This window comes from Hippopotamus amphibius, chromosome 1 (assembly GCF_030028045.1).
Source record: "Hippopotamus amphibius kiboko isolate mHipAmp2 chromosome 1, mHipAmp2.hap2, whole genome shotgun sequence".
Lineage (NCBI taxonomy): Eukaryota > Metazoa > Chordata > Mammalia > Artiodactyla > Hippopotamidae > Hippopotamus > Hippopotamus amphibius.
Genome location: NC_080186.1, coordinates 38633241 through 38647486, shown reverse-complemented (window position 1 = coordinate 38647486; position 14246 = coordinate 38633241). Strand labels below are relative to the sequence as shown.

The 14246-nt window shown below is 50.1% G+C and overlaps 1 pseudogene; it reads left to right on the top strand.

Moving 5' to 3' along the window:
• Positions 1-490: 490 nt before the first annotated feature.
• Positions 491-13542, top strand: LOC130858314 (cytochrome P450 4A11-like; annotated as a pseudogene).
• The last annotated feature ends 704 nt before the right edge of the window (positions 13543-14246 follow it).

Sequence of the window (14246 nt, the reverse complement as noted above, 5' to 3'; positions counted from 1 at the left end):
AAAAAAAGAGGGGGATGGAATTTTCAGTTGCATTGGACAAGTGAAAATGATTTCTGTGGTCATGCAGGGTAGACCATGCCTAGATGTACAATATCACAGTGTTAAATAAGATATCACAGCAATATGTTATTCAGGGAAGCTATACAAAACATTTAGTTTCCTGTTTTATTATGATTGGTTTAAAGCTTTTTTATACAGTAAGCATGTGGCAGTTTGCAGGATTCTGGTACAACTCAACCTCCCACTTCTATTTACAAATATTATCTTCTTTTTATATTACATTTTGTAACAAAAGAGAGATTGGTTTCAGTTTAAAAAAAAAACAAACAATACCAAGAAAACAACTACAACCCTGGAGGCCCAGGTCTGAGCTCTGCCCTCACCCTATCCCTCCCCCAGGTGAGTGGGGTGATCCTCCCTCACCAGGCTGGGTGCTCAGGGGAGGTCCACCACATTCAGGGACAGTCCGTGCTCCAGACGCCGCTGCACCATGAGCATCTCTGTGCTGAGCCCCACAAGAGACCTGGGCAGCATCTCAGGGCACCTGCAGGTGGCCACCCTACTCGGCCTGCTTCTGCTTCTGCTCAAGGCAGCAGAGCTCTACCTGCGCAGACAGTGGCTGCTCAAAGCCCTCCAGCAGTTCAAGTCTCCTCCTTCCCATTGGCTCTATGGGCACATGCGGGAGGTAGGATGGAACGGGATGGGGGAGGGGAGGGCAGGGAGGGCCAGGGCCCTCAGACCATGGCCCTGGTCAGCAAGTTCATGGGACACAGTCTTGCTGTGTGATAAGCACGTGGTCCCACAAAAGAACCCAGCTTAACTCTCAGGTCTTGGGTCCTCATCCCAGTCCAGGGAGCTCACTCCCTCCCAAGACCCTGTGTTGGTGTCCTCGGGTCTCTCACTCTGTCCTCAGGTAGATCTGCAGCCTGTCCTGGCAGCCCCGCACTTTGAGGGCAATGGCTGTTCCATCCTGAGTCTCCCTGTTCTCCAGGCTGAGCAGCTTCAGCTGTTCTCCCAAAACAGGCTGCTAGATGCTTCCCTGCCTCATCCCGCAATCCCATCCTCCCTGCATGCCTAGCCCTCAGCTTGCCTGGGAGCACAGACATCGGTCTAATGGATGGTGTCCTGTGGGTGCACTGTCCATGGAGATGACAGACAGGAATCTCAGAATGTGTCAGGTCACAGGAAAAGAGGCCCACCTGCTGGATGGGGAATCATGGCAGCTGCAGGCACATACTGGCTCGGTTTGTAATGAGTAAGGGATTTTCCAGTCTCGTGATTTCAGTGGTTAAACCCTGACCAGTTGCTGACACATATGAGCCAGGTTCCCAAGATGGCGCCAGGTAAGGGGAACTGACATCTGAGTTGCACCATCAGCAGGGTGAGGTCGCTGCCCGGTGTCCTCACTCACTGGACTATGAGCTCTTGGAGTTAATGTGTAATCCCCCTCACCCCCAGCACCCAGCAAGCAACCTGCACAGAGGGAGGTCATTCCAATGAGAGGAGGGATGGGAAGGAGGGGAAGGAGCAGCGTGCAGGCGGGGAGGGGCAGCACCTCCCCACCCAGCTCTGGCAGCACTAGCCTGGGGGCGTGGGGGCTCACAGGAAAGTCAGGGGCCACATGGACAGGGGCTCACCAAGGCTTTGTGGGCTGAACAAATGTCAGGAGAAAGTCAGGGGTTGGGGAGAGCTGAGGCCCCTCTTTCTCTGAATCATGATTCAAGTATCATGATTCAAGTATCATGATTCAAGCCAAAGACAGGGACCGGAAACAGCCAGGGCCCCATGTGGGCTGGTCCAGTACCTCTCTCCCCTCTCCTTCCTACACTCCTGCACCCCAGGTTACTAAGGGTCCTCCCCACCTGCTGGGCCTTCAGGCCTCCTAGTCTCCTGCACGCCAGGTTATAGAGGGTCCTTCCCGCCTGCCTGGGCATTGCAGCCTCTGGTACTCTGCGCTTATGTGCCCTGTACCTACAATGACCTTGTCCCTCCTATGTCTGTCTTCCAAGGCCCAATCCCAACCACCTCTCCCAACATGTCTTTCTGGGTCTCCCAGGAGCCGAGGGCACAACTCCTTTTCCCTTAGATGTCCTTTTCAAAAGGCAGTGCTAACCAGATTCAGCTATTTTTTCTGCAGCGTCATAGCTGTGAGCTCCTTCTGGGAGAGCCTGTCTCTGGTGGATCTTTGTGACCCGAAAGCATCTGGATAAATGATGATTCGATGAATGAGCAAGTACATGACCAAGAGCTTTCTAACGTCAAGGTTGGAGTCAGGGCGCCATCCCCAAAGCTTCCCCAGAGGTTGGGTCTTCCCTCCATCACACATTCATGACCCCCTACAACCGTCAGGGCCTCTTAATCCCTCTGTCTCCTCTGCTAATCCAGAGGCTCCAAACAGACAAGCATCTAGAGCCACATCCTAATTCAGGGCCTTTAAACCAGTGCCTGGCACATAGGAAATGCTCAATAAATATGTGCTGGGGGGAGGAAGCTGTCCCACAATAGGCAAGGTGCCTCCGAGCTGGTGAGTCTTGATGGTAGAAGGATGCAGGCAGAGATTAGGTACCAGTGTGGCAGGAGTTGCTTTGAGGTACACAGAAGCCATTGAATTAAAGAAGAGTTGGCTGCATGGAGCATGCCTTGGACCAAATGTTGAGGAGAAATCCAGAGGTGGTGAGAAAAGCTGCGTCTCCAAGCAGAGGAGAGGCAGTCGCTCTGTGGCAGAGAGGACGGGCACACCAGGTAGAGGGAAGAACATGGGCAAAGGCCCAGGAGTGTTAGCAGGTGGAGCCCCTGCTAGGGGCACGGGCAGCCACATCCTGGGGGGCAGAGCAACGGGTCCTGTGGAGTTGCCAGCCAGGCAGGAGGCAAGAAGACAGAAGGTGAAGCCAGAGCGCAAAGGCCTTTGTGGTCCACACTGAGGAGTTTCAAAAGCTTCCTCTAGGTGGTGGGAAGTGCATAAAGTTCCTGGATATTGGTAAAGGAAAGTGACAGAAAAAAATCCACATATCAAATCTTAGTTCAGTACTATTTTCATATATATACATCCACAATGTGTCCTACAACAGTGTACACACTCAATATTTAAAATAATATTATACACACAGAATTTAGTATTTAATTTCTTTCACATAGCCATATACATCCCAAACAATCTTTCAAAATAACAACCATTTCTATGCATGCTGGGATAGTATTCAAAATATATTACAGCAGAAAGAGAAATTACGGAAACTTTCCCATTTACCATTGCAACAAAAAGAATAAAATACCTAGGAATAAACCTGCCTAAGAAGGCAAAAGATCTGTATGCAGAAAATTTTAAGACATTGATGAAAGAAATCAAAGATGACACAAACAGATGGAGGGACATACCATGTTCCTGGATTGGAAGAATCAACATCGTGAAAATGACTGTACTACCCAAAGCAATTTACAGATTCAATGCAAACCCAATCAAATTACCAATGGCATTTTTCACAGAACTAGAGCAAGAAATCTTACAATTTGTATGGAGACGCAAAAGACCCCGAATAGCCAAAGCAATCTTGAGAAGGAAAAATGGAGTTGGTGGAATCAGGCTTCCTGACTTCAAACTATAGTACAGGGCCATAGTGATCAAGACAGTATGGTACTGGCACAAAAATAGAAAGGAAGATCAATGGAACAGAATAGAGAACTCAGAGGTAAGCCCAAACACATATGGGCACCTTATCTTTGACAAAGGAGGCACGAATATACAATGGAAAAAAGACAGCCTCTTCAATAAGTAGTGCTGGGAACATTGGACAGCGACATGTCAAAGAATGAAATTAGAACACTTCCTAACACCACACACAAAAATAAACTCCAAATGGATTAAAGACTTAAATGTAAGGCCAGACACTATAAAACTCCTAGAGGAAAACATAGGCAGAACACTCTATGACATACATCAAAGCAACATCCTTTTTGACCCACCTCCTAGAATCAGGGAAATAAAATCAAGAATAAATGAAGGGGACCTCATGAAACTTAAAAGCTTTTGCACAGCAAAGGAAACCATAAACAAGACTAAAAGGCAACCCTCAGAATGGGAAAAAATAATTGCCTATGAAACAACGGACAAAGGATTATCCTCCAAAATAGACAAGCAGCTCATGAAGCTTAATACCAAAAAAGCAAATAACCCAATCCACAAATGGGCAGAAGACCTAAATAGACATTTCTCCAAAGAAGACATACAGATGGCCAACAAACACATGAAAAGATGCTCAACATCACTCATCATCAGAGAAATGCATGGCAAAGCCACAATGAGGTATCACCTCACACCCATCAGAATGGCCATCATCACAAAATCTGGAAACAACAAATGTTAGAGAGGGTGTGGAGAAAAGGGAACTCTCCTGCACAGTGAATGTAAGTTGGTACAGCCACTATGGAAAACAATTTGGAGGTTCCTTAAAAAACTACAAATAGAACTACCATATGATCCAGTAATCCCACTACTGGGCATATACCCAAAGAAAATCATAATCCCAAAAGAAACATGTACCATAATGTTTATTGCAGCACTATTTCCAATAGCCAGGACATGGAAGCAACCTAAATGCCCATCAACAAACGAATGGATAAAGAAGAGGTGGCATATATATGCAATGGAATATTACTCAGCTATAAAAAGGGATGAGATGGAGCTATATGTCATGAGGTGGATAGACCTAGAGTCTGTCATACAGAGTGAAGTAAGTCAGAAAGAGAAGGACAAATATTGTATGCTAACTCACATATACGGAATCTAAAAATGGTAGTGATGAACTCAGTGACAAGAACAAGGACGCAGGTACAGAGAATGGACTGGAGAACTCGAGGTTTGGAAGGGGGCGGGGGGTGAAGGGGAAGCTGAGAAGAAGCGAGATAGTAGCACAGACATATATATACTACCAACTGTAAAATAGATAGCCAGTGGGAAGTTGTTGTATAACAAAGGGAGTTCAACTCGAGGATGGAAGATGCCTTAGAGGACTGGGACGGGGAGGGTAGGTGGGACTCGAGGGAGGGTGGAGGGGGAAGTCAAGGGAGGGAGGGAATACGGGAATATGTGTATAAAAACAGATGATTGAACTTGGTGTACCCCCCCCCCAAAAAAATAAATAAATAAATGAAACTGAAAACAAAAAAGAAAACAGAAAAAAAAAAATTACAACCAGTATGGCAAAAGGAAATTAGTATATACATTTGTTTTTAGAAATAAACTATTTATTTCTTTAAATAATAAAATTCTATGACAGAACTGCATACCAAGTAATAAGAATTACCATAAGTGGCTCATGCAAATGTGGTTCGAATGACCTCCAAAAGGCTGTACACCAGGGGGTCTATCCATCATGTATATTTCTGTAGGCAGTTGCTAGTGCTGGCCCATAGCTGTACCTGACAATGGCACAGAATCTGGTTTTGGGACAAAGGTGGACAGCCAGCAAGTCCGCCTCCAAGCCCAGGCCATAAGCAATAGATCTAAACTCTTAGTTCTGCTGAGAGATCCAGAGGGACCTCCTTGTACCCATCCTGCTCTTCACCCCCACTCCAGCACTGGAACTCAGAGAAGGGTTCTATCGATGTATCTTTCCCTTGGTGACAGTTCCAAGAGGAGAGCGAGCTGCAAGCCCTACTGAAACAGGGTAGAGAAATACCCGACTGCCTGTGCTTGCCAGCTGTTCGGGACAAAAGCCGGCGTATTGGTCTACGACCCTGACTACATGAAGCTCGTCCTGGGCAGATCAGGTGACAGTGAAACCCACATGGCAGCAGGAGAAACTCTTCCCTCTTGGGTACATGCCCCTGGGTCTGTGCCATTCCAGAAGAGACCGGCACTTCAGCCAGGAATACCTGACTCTCTACCAACCATCCTTGCAGCCCGCAAGACAGCCTAGGGTCGATATTCTCTATTTATAGTGAATGCTTAAACACCTGGGTGGGGCTGATTTCACTCTTCTTCCTTTCTTTCTTTTTAAAACACAACTCAGAGGATGCCATTCTGGGAGACACTTCCCTGTCCACACTGATGTAGCTTTGGCACCTCTCACTGTTGCCTGTCGTGGGGCTTGAAATGGCCAAACCACCACAAATTGTAGGAAAACCACAGGCTTCTGTCTTATTGTATGGCACTGAACAGAGCTTAGGTTTCATGCCGATTCACCATCTTAGTCCTGTGGGTGTTCTGCTGCTAGGACACCGAGTCTGCCTGCCTGGGCCCACAGGTGACGGTCAGGACAGAGAGTCTCAGGGCTGGGAACCCAGGGGGAGGCGGCTTAAGACAGACTGTCAGTTGCAGCCCATGGTCTGGACCACTGCTGCTCTGCAGGGCGCCTGCCTTCTTCACTCCCCTCCACCTTCCTTCCTTGCCTTTCAGATCCAAAGTCTTATTGTGCCTACAGATGCCTGATTCCCTGCATTGGCAAGTACATTTAAACACAACTGTGGTCCACCCTCCAGTTAGGTTTACCAAGACCTGCCCCTTTGCCTAACGGAGAACAACAGGGGTCAGGCACCCTGTCACCACCCGCATCTCTGCTGCAAACCTCATTTCTCTTCTTCTAATAATGGCCTCATCTTTGTAATGTGCTGAGGCTGTCCTGTTGCTCAGCCTCTTCTTCACCCCTTCTCAGTGCTCTGTGAAATTCTCAGACTGATTTTAGTCAAGTCCTTCTATCAGCTGCCTCCCTATTATTTTCCAACCTTAATCTCAGAGCTGTCATAATCACATCCTACGGACCATCCATTTTGGAAATTCACATCCTTGAACTGTCCTGGCCATTCCTGTCTTTGTCCATGATGTGCCTTCTTCTGACACCCTTGGCTCCTCCCAAGTTGTCCCCAGTCATCCTCTAATCCAGTCTGCTCGACCCACACACACCCCCATCTGCAGTCCAGGGAATGGTGTGCTCGTGGTGGAGGGGCAGACGTGGTTCCAGCACCGGCGGATGCCGATCCCAGCCTTCCACTAGGACATCCTGAAGCCCTACGTGCGTCTCATGGCTGACTCTGTGCGCGTGATGCTGGTGAGTCCATCCCTCATCACCTGTACCCACTCACATCCAACACAGCTGACAAAGTCCACTTGCAGAAACATGTGCCCTCAGACATCCATCAGATACAGACAACCCAGCATGATGCATTCCGAACTTACTATGAGACAGAGGTGCCTAAAACAGGATGGCACAGAGGAGGACGCAGGCACCAGCTTGAATGCACAATGTGCCCCTCACCAAGGGAAAGCCGGGCCGTGGTGTTTTCAGGGTTCACTCTCCTATCATCTAGACGTCTTCACACAGCGCACTAGAGCAAGGCTCATTCCCCTGCACAGCAGCACAAGCTGCCCCTGGCTGGCCTGGGCAACGGCAGCTTCAGTAGCAGACTGGACATCCCAGGATGGCACTCAGGTGGGCTCTGGCCTGGGGTCCAGAGCTTCTGCATGGAACTGAGACACTCATGGCAGAAAATGAGGCCAGGTCTACATTCACAGACCAGGTCTTCAGAAACATCACCTTCAAACCGCACTGGGAACCAGCTGGTCTCAGCTAACACTGGATGAATGAAAGGAATTGAAGACCCTCATGCCCCTTCATGGCAGCACCAGCAAAGCTCCTTCAGCTTCTCTGGCCTTGAAATATTTGCCTTCTAGTGTTGGCCACCACCTGTCCAGCTACAATCTCAGGACACAAAGGATTCCCCCTTTGTCCCCTGTAAAACTATGCTTTCTGGTCTGCCACAAGGTGATGAGCATCATAAATTGTTCCTAAAATTCAGAACTAATTCAGAATATTTTGAGACAACATGGGTAATTGTATAATAAAAGATTCTGAGAAAATGGGCATCACATTACACATGTGCTAGAGCTTTAAACTAGGTGGAAATTGAGGAAATGTCATCCAAGGATTTAGAGAGACAGAGGCAAAGAGAGCCTGGCCTTGTCAGCACAGGCCTTCTGAAGAAGCAGAGCAGGGTCAATGTCCCCCTCCCACCACAGGACAAGTGGGAGGAGCTCATCGGCCAGGATGCACATCTGGAGATCTTTGAACACATCTCCTTGATAACGCTGGAAGCCATCATGAAGTGCGCCTTCAGCCACCGGGGCAGCATCCAGACAGACAGGTCAGTGACAACCCTTCAAGGGCAGGGTCCTGATCTCACCAGCTGGGGAGGACTCCCCTGAGAGGCAGGTAGGTCAGCAAGGATGCTATTCAGCGCAAATGGCAACATTATGCAGAGAGCCATGGACCACAGTCAAACTCCACCCAGACCAACCTTGCCTCAGTCACAGGTCCCTGATTCCTGCACAGGGACAAGCCTGGCTGCTCAGGCCACTGGTAAAGCACTGAGGGTCTCCAGGGCTGTAGGGCAGAAATGACAAAGCCTCAGTGCGGCCTGTCCCCACTGACTGAGGAATCCCCACCCAGAGCCCCACTCTGTCTCCAGGTCAGAGCCTCCCTCCACGCCAGTCTCTTCTGCATCCTCTCCCTTCAGGAACTCCCAGTCCTACATCCAGTCCATCAGGGACCTGAGAAATCTGATTTTTTTCCATGTGAGGAATATCTTCCACCAGAAAGTTATCACTTACAGGCTGACTCCTGATGGGCGCTGAAGCCACTGGGCCTGCCAGCTCACCCATCTAGGCATATGTTCTGCTCTTCCTTCTGGGCTGCTCCCCCCTCCCCCCCATCACCAGGCACATGTGAAAGGGTCTGGCCTGGACCCCTCAGGCAGAGCCCAGTCTCCTGCTTCCTCTACAGGAGCTAGCACACACACCCACGCTGAGTGTTTCCCTGGGGCAGGGGTTGGGAACCGAGATGTTGTGGGGATCAGGTGATGTGCAGGGAGGTACATGTGTCACCACGTTGGTGATGAGTGAATGAGGCCCCCTCCCAGCAGCATTCAGGCAGAGCCTCCCCGGGCTGTGCTATTGAGGGGATGCCCGACCTGCCTCAGATGATGCTGGAGCTCTCAGCCCCGCCATGCACACCCAAGCCCACTCTTGTCCACATCCACCTGGAACCCAGATTGGGCCTGAGGGGCAGATGGGGTTACACTGGGAGAGGGATCAGGGCCCCCAGAGGTCTCAGTTCTGCTGGGAACCACTGTTCTGTGATAGATGCAGTGATCCGGCTGAGGAAGGCTCACCTGCAGAAGCAGGGAGAGCTGGAGAAGGTGAGGAGCGAGAGGCACTTGGATTTCCTGGACATCCTCCTCTTTGCCACAGTGAATATGGGCAGGAGAGGCCTGCGGCTTTTGCCAGAAACGCAGAGGAAGGGCCAACCCTGCACTCTTGCCCTGCCTCTGCAAATGGAGAATGGGAGCATCTTGTCTGACACAGAACTCCGTGCCAAATTGGACACATATTTATGTTTGGAGGCCATGAAACCACAGCCATTGGCATCTCCTGGACCCTCTATGCTCTGGCCTCCCACCCTCAGCATCAGCAGAGGTGCCAGGAAGTCATCCAGATCCTCCTGGGGGATGGTACCTCCATCACCAGGTGAGTGCACATGCAATAGGACAGACTTGACACTCAGCTGGGGGAGAACCCCTGGTTGTCTGGCCCTGCCCTGCCCATCCTATGTTAGGATGGACTTCATTTCAGGGGCCACCTGGATCAGATGTCCTACACCACCATGTGCATCAAGGAGGCACTGTGACTCTATCCGCCAGTGCCGTTCATGGGCAGAGAGCTCAGCAAGCCCATCACCTTCCCTGATGGACGCTCCTCACCTGCAGGTATGAACTTGACCGCTGCCACTAACCTGAACTCTCTACGAGACCACATGGGAGATCAAAAATACAAACGTGCTTTCCCAGTTCCGGGATGGCATGGAGATTATTTCTGCCTGAAGATCATTAATATTGACTCTGTGGTTTGGATGACTTTTTTAAAATGCTTGACCCAGAACTTGAACCAACAAAATCTCAAAAAGCAAATGCTAGTCCCTAAATGTAGTCTTGTAATGGTGGGCTAACGCTCTGATTCCTTGAGGTGTGAAATCTTAAGAGGGAAGCAGACAGAAGCAGGGGGAGATCTTCTTCTTCCCATAGTGGGTCTCATTGAATGAGGGAGCTCAGGGAATCCACTGTCGTCGGTCAGGTGGCCCAACCTGTGAGGGGCCCTCATGTGGATGCCAGAGAGCAGCTGATGCCCAGGTCGGAGAGCCCTGTCATGCTTGGAGGCCACCCACGGGCTCACCTCCCAGTGGGTGTGAATCCCAGCCCGGCCACCTCCTAACTGTGGGATCATGGTCATGCCCTTTAACATCTCAGAGGCTCAGGTGCCCCATCTGCACAAGGGGATGTGAGTGCCTTCCTTGAGGGCTGCTCTGAGGATTGAATGAGTTAATGCACCTCCCCCAAGGGCTCATGATGACACTTGATAAATGTGACTTGTCACGTGAGGTGCTCTCAAATGTAAGCCTCCAATTCCTTTTACTTTTCAATCCTGGGCCATGGTTCCCTACTCCTAACCAGTGCTCATGTGCTTTGTCACACCCAGCCCACCTGTCATGCAAGAGCATCGTTGCATTCAGAGTGATGGAGGCTGGCTCTCATGGTGGCTCCCAGCCTTTTGTGCTGCACATGCCCCCTGCTGCTCTGGGTACCATCCGTCTTCCCTCTCTCCTCCATCCCCCACAGGAATCACAGTCTCCCTCTCCTTTTATGGGCTTCATCACAACCTGAAGGTGTGGCTGAACCCAGAGGTATGGTGGCTGTGGGAGGAGGGAATGGGATGCTCTCTCCAGACCAACACCTCTTCTTGCTCCCCCATCTGGGATTCTTGTTCCCTTTTGCATTGCTGAGAGGAGTGTGACCCCACGTGTCCCGGCCGTGGTGTTCTCTCTGCAGGTGTTTGACCCATCCCGGTTTGCACTGGGGTCTTCTCAACACAGTCATGCTCTGCTGGCCTTCTCAGGAGGATCCAGGCGAGGCTTTCTGCACTTGGGAGAGCCGGGTGTCACTGGGTGCTTCCTGATGTGTCTGACTGTGTACATTCCTATGTGGTATATGCACTACGACCTTGTATGTTAATGTGTTGAGAAGGAGGCATGGGTCTCCATGCTTATGAAGACCTTGAGGGCACGGCACAGAGACCTTGACCTCCTGACTTCCACAACCGCCAGCCACTTTTTCCTGTTGGTGGCCGCCCTGACGTTTCTGGGGTTTTCCTCCCTTAAGGTGTCTGACATTTCATCTTTAGAATTTTTATGAAAACTAAGCTTCAGATGTTTGCTTTTCACAATCATCAGTCATCATAAAAGGTAGTTTTCTCTCTACACACATTCTTAGTCAAGCCCGCTGCCTTTTCTACTTAATTCACCAACCAGCCTCCCTGATACACCTCCTGTATCAGTGGTGTTTACATGGGTTTGGATTTCCAGCTGCCTCCTTTGTCCTGATGGTTCAAGCCATGTATGTGATCAGTTGCCATGGCCGTAGAGAAAAATCCATGCCATGTATGTGTTCCCTATTTCTGTAGTCAATGCCACCAAAGTGTAGACTGCATTTTCATATAAATATGACACCTTCCAGTTGACAAAATTCTTTATGTATAGCAGGGATTATATGCCATAGTCCCAGAATCTACAGAGTGTACTTGGGGAAAAAACTAACAAACAAACAAACAAACAAAAAAGAACATGACGTGGAGGACAATCAATTGCTTTTCAGAGAAAATCCACACTTTTGTATTTGACACGTGCATTTGAAAAATTCCTGGAAGGAAAAGCACCCTAGAAATAGCTGTTGACTTGGATGATACACCCCAAAATGACTTCTATGAAAATCTCAAAGACTACAGATCCCCCTCTGAAAGAGTAAGTCCCATAATTTTGTAACTTTTTAGTAGAAACAAGGAGAAGCAAGTTTTTTTCATAAATCCATACTTTTGTGAAGTTTTCAGTTGGTGAATTAACCTTCACAGAACACGTCTGATGCAAAACCTGCTCAGAATTGGCTCTAGGATGTGTAGGGTCCATCCTTCCTTGTAGACATGGGCTGCACGTCATGCAGCTGCCACTAGAGGACAGGGGGACCAGGTGGCTCAATTCATAGGTCAGAATTAACACTTAATTCCATCTGGGTTTTTTTTTCTCAATTCAATTAACTTTATTTAACTCTAAAACCATTTATTAAGCCTGTCTCTGTGTGCCAAGTCATGTACTAGGAGATGAGAACACGGAGATGAAAGACACTCCCTGCTTCCAGGAGTTCACAGCCAAAAAACAGCAAGCTCTTTTCAAGACAGACATGTGACGTTTCCATGTGTAGTGGTCAGTAGGTTTGCCTTACAAGACAGACATCAAACGTTCATCATCTCTTTCACTCACTCATTCTTTCATTGAGCAGACTGTTGAACATTCCATGTTTCTGACAGTGCCCTGCTCAGGGGACCATGATGTATCTTGAGTAACACTAATGGTGTCTTGGGGGTCCAGGGAGGAAGAAGTGCAGCTGGCAGAGGCGGAGCGACCTGGTGAGCATGTGGCTGGCAGAGGTGGGGGAAGGGGCCCTCAGCAGGAGCTGAGTGAGGAAGAGGAGCTGGACGGGTGCGTGGTGAGTGAGGAACAACCCAGAGAGGGCAACGATGCCAGCTGAGGCACTGGGACGTGTCCTCCCTGCGGTAGAGGGCAGAGCAGGCCTGGAGCTGCATGGCTTCAGTACAGGGAGGGGAGGCAGGGTGACTGAAAAGGCCAGTGAGGAGCCCCAGGGATGGGAGGAGGGTGGTCTCTGGAGTAGAACAGAAAGGATCCAGAGGCAGCTTGACTGAAGGGCTGAGGGGAGACAGGAGTTTGGACCCTTCATTGGGAGGCAAATGGTCCAGCAGATTGAGGGTCACTAACCCATGGCCCCTCCAGGAAGCCTCCCTGTCGCCATCCTGACTTCCTTACACAACTCTGTCTTGTCCTCTCTGGGGATTGGTGTCCCCGTGTTTCTCCACAGATGACTGGGACCCGAGAGTGACCCAGCCCGCCCCCTACAGTGCCCTGACCTGGCCTGAAACCAGAAACTGCCTGTGGATGAGTGAACAAAGGGCTAATTCACATTTACTGCTTCACTTGACTCTTTGGCATAGAGCACTGACCCTCCCCAAGAGGATTTGGTGCTGCTGAGAGCAGAGGCAGGAGTTAGGAGCTAGTGTGCAGAGAGGTGGGCTTGTAAAGGTCGGGGGAGCGTGTCCACCAAGACACGCGTTGGGTGGGTGGCACGTTCAGAGAGGCATGTAAGGCAGGGATCTGGTCTGGGGCACGTGGAGGAGAGCCCTGGATGCCCTGTGCCTGGTTACAAGCCCCACTCACTTCCTTTTCCCTCCCGGACCCAGGAACTGCATCGGGAAGCCGTTTGCCATGAACGAGGTGAAGGTGGCCATGGCCCTGAACTTGCTTCATTTTGAGCTCACACTGGATCCCTCCAGGGTCCCGGTTCCCATTCCAAGAGTTGTGTTGAAGTCCCAAAATGGGATCCACTTGCAGCTCAAGAAGCTCCTGTAATCCTTGTGGGGACGAGGACAAGCTCTGAGGGCTCCTGCCCGCCATCCTGTCCCCCTGTCACTCTCTCCTGGCCTTGCCTCTTTGCCACTTCCTGCTTCTCTCTGCCCACCTGCCAGTCTACCTCATCTCCTGCCTCCTGCCCATCAGACTCTCTGCCCTTGTGCTCTCACCTTTCTCCAGGCTCCCTCTCTGTTATCTCTCCATCTGTCTCTGACTACCACCCCCACCCCATCCCATATCTCTGACTGTCCACCTAAACCCTGATCGCCTGCCTCTTCCACTCTCTCTACTCTCTCTCTTTCTCCCCTTCTGCCTGCCTGCCTGCCTGTCCCTGGATTCAAAATTCCTTTCCCTGCTAAACTAATTGACCACAGCCTCAGGGACATAGAACTACACACACTTATTCTCTGACGGCTCTGGAGTCACAAGCCAGCAATGGGTTTCCCTGGACACAGCCACAATGGGGGCCGGGCGCCCTCTCAGGGATCTAGCAGAGGTTCCCTCTCTTTGCCTTCTCCCACATCTAGAGCTGCCATCCTGGCATTCCTTGGCTCCTGGGCCCTCATCCACATTCAAATCCAGCAGCATCTTCAAATGTTCCCCTGCTGGGATTCCACATCACCTTCTCTTTCATAAGGACCTTTGTGAGGACACGGGCCCACTCAGATAGAACAGGCTTACTTTCCTCTTCCAGGGACTAGGACGAGCACACCTTGGGCAGCCGTTACTATA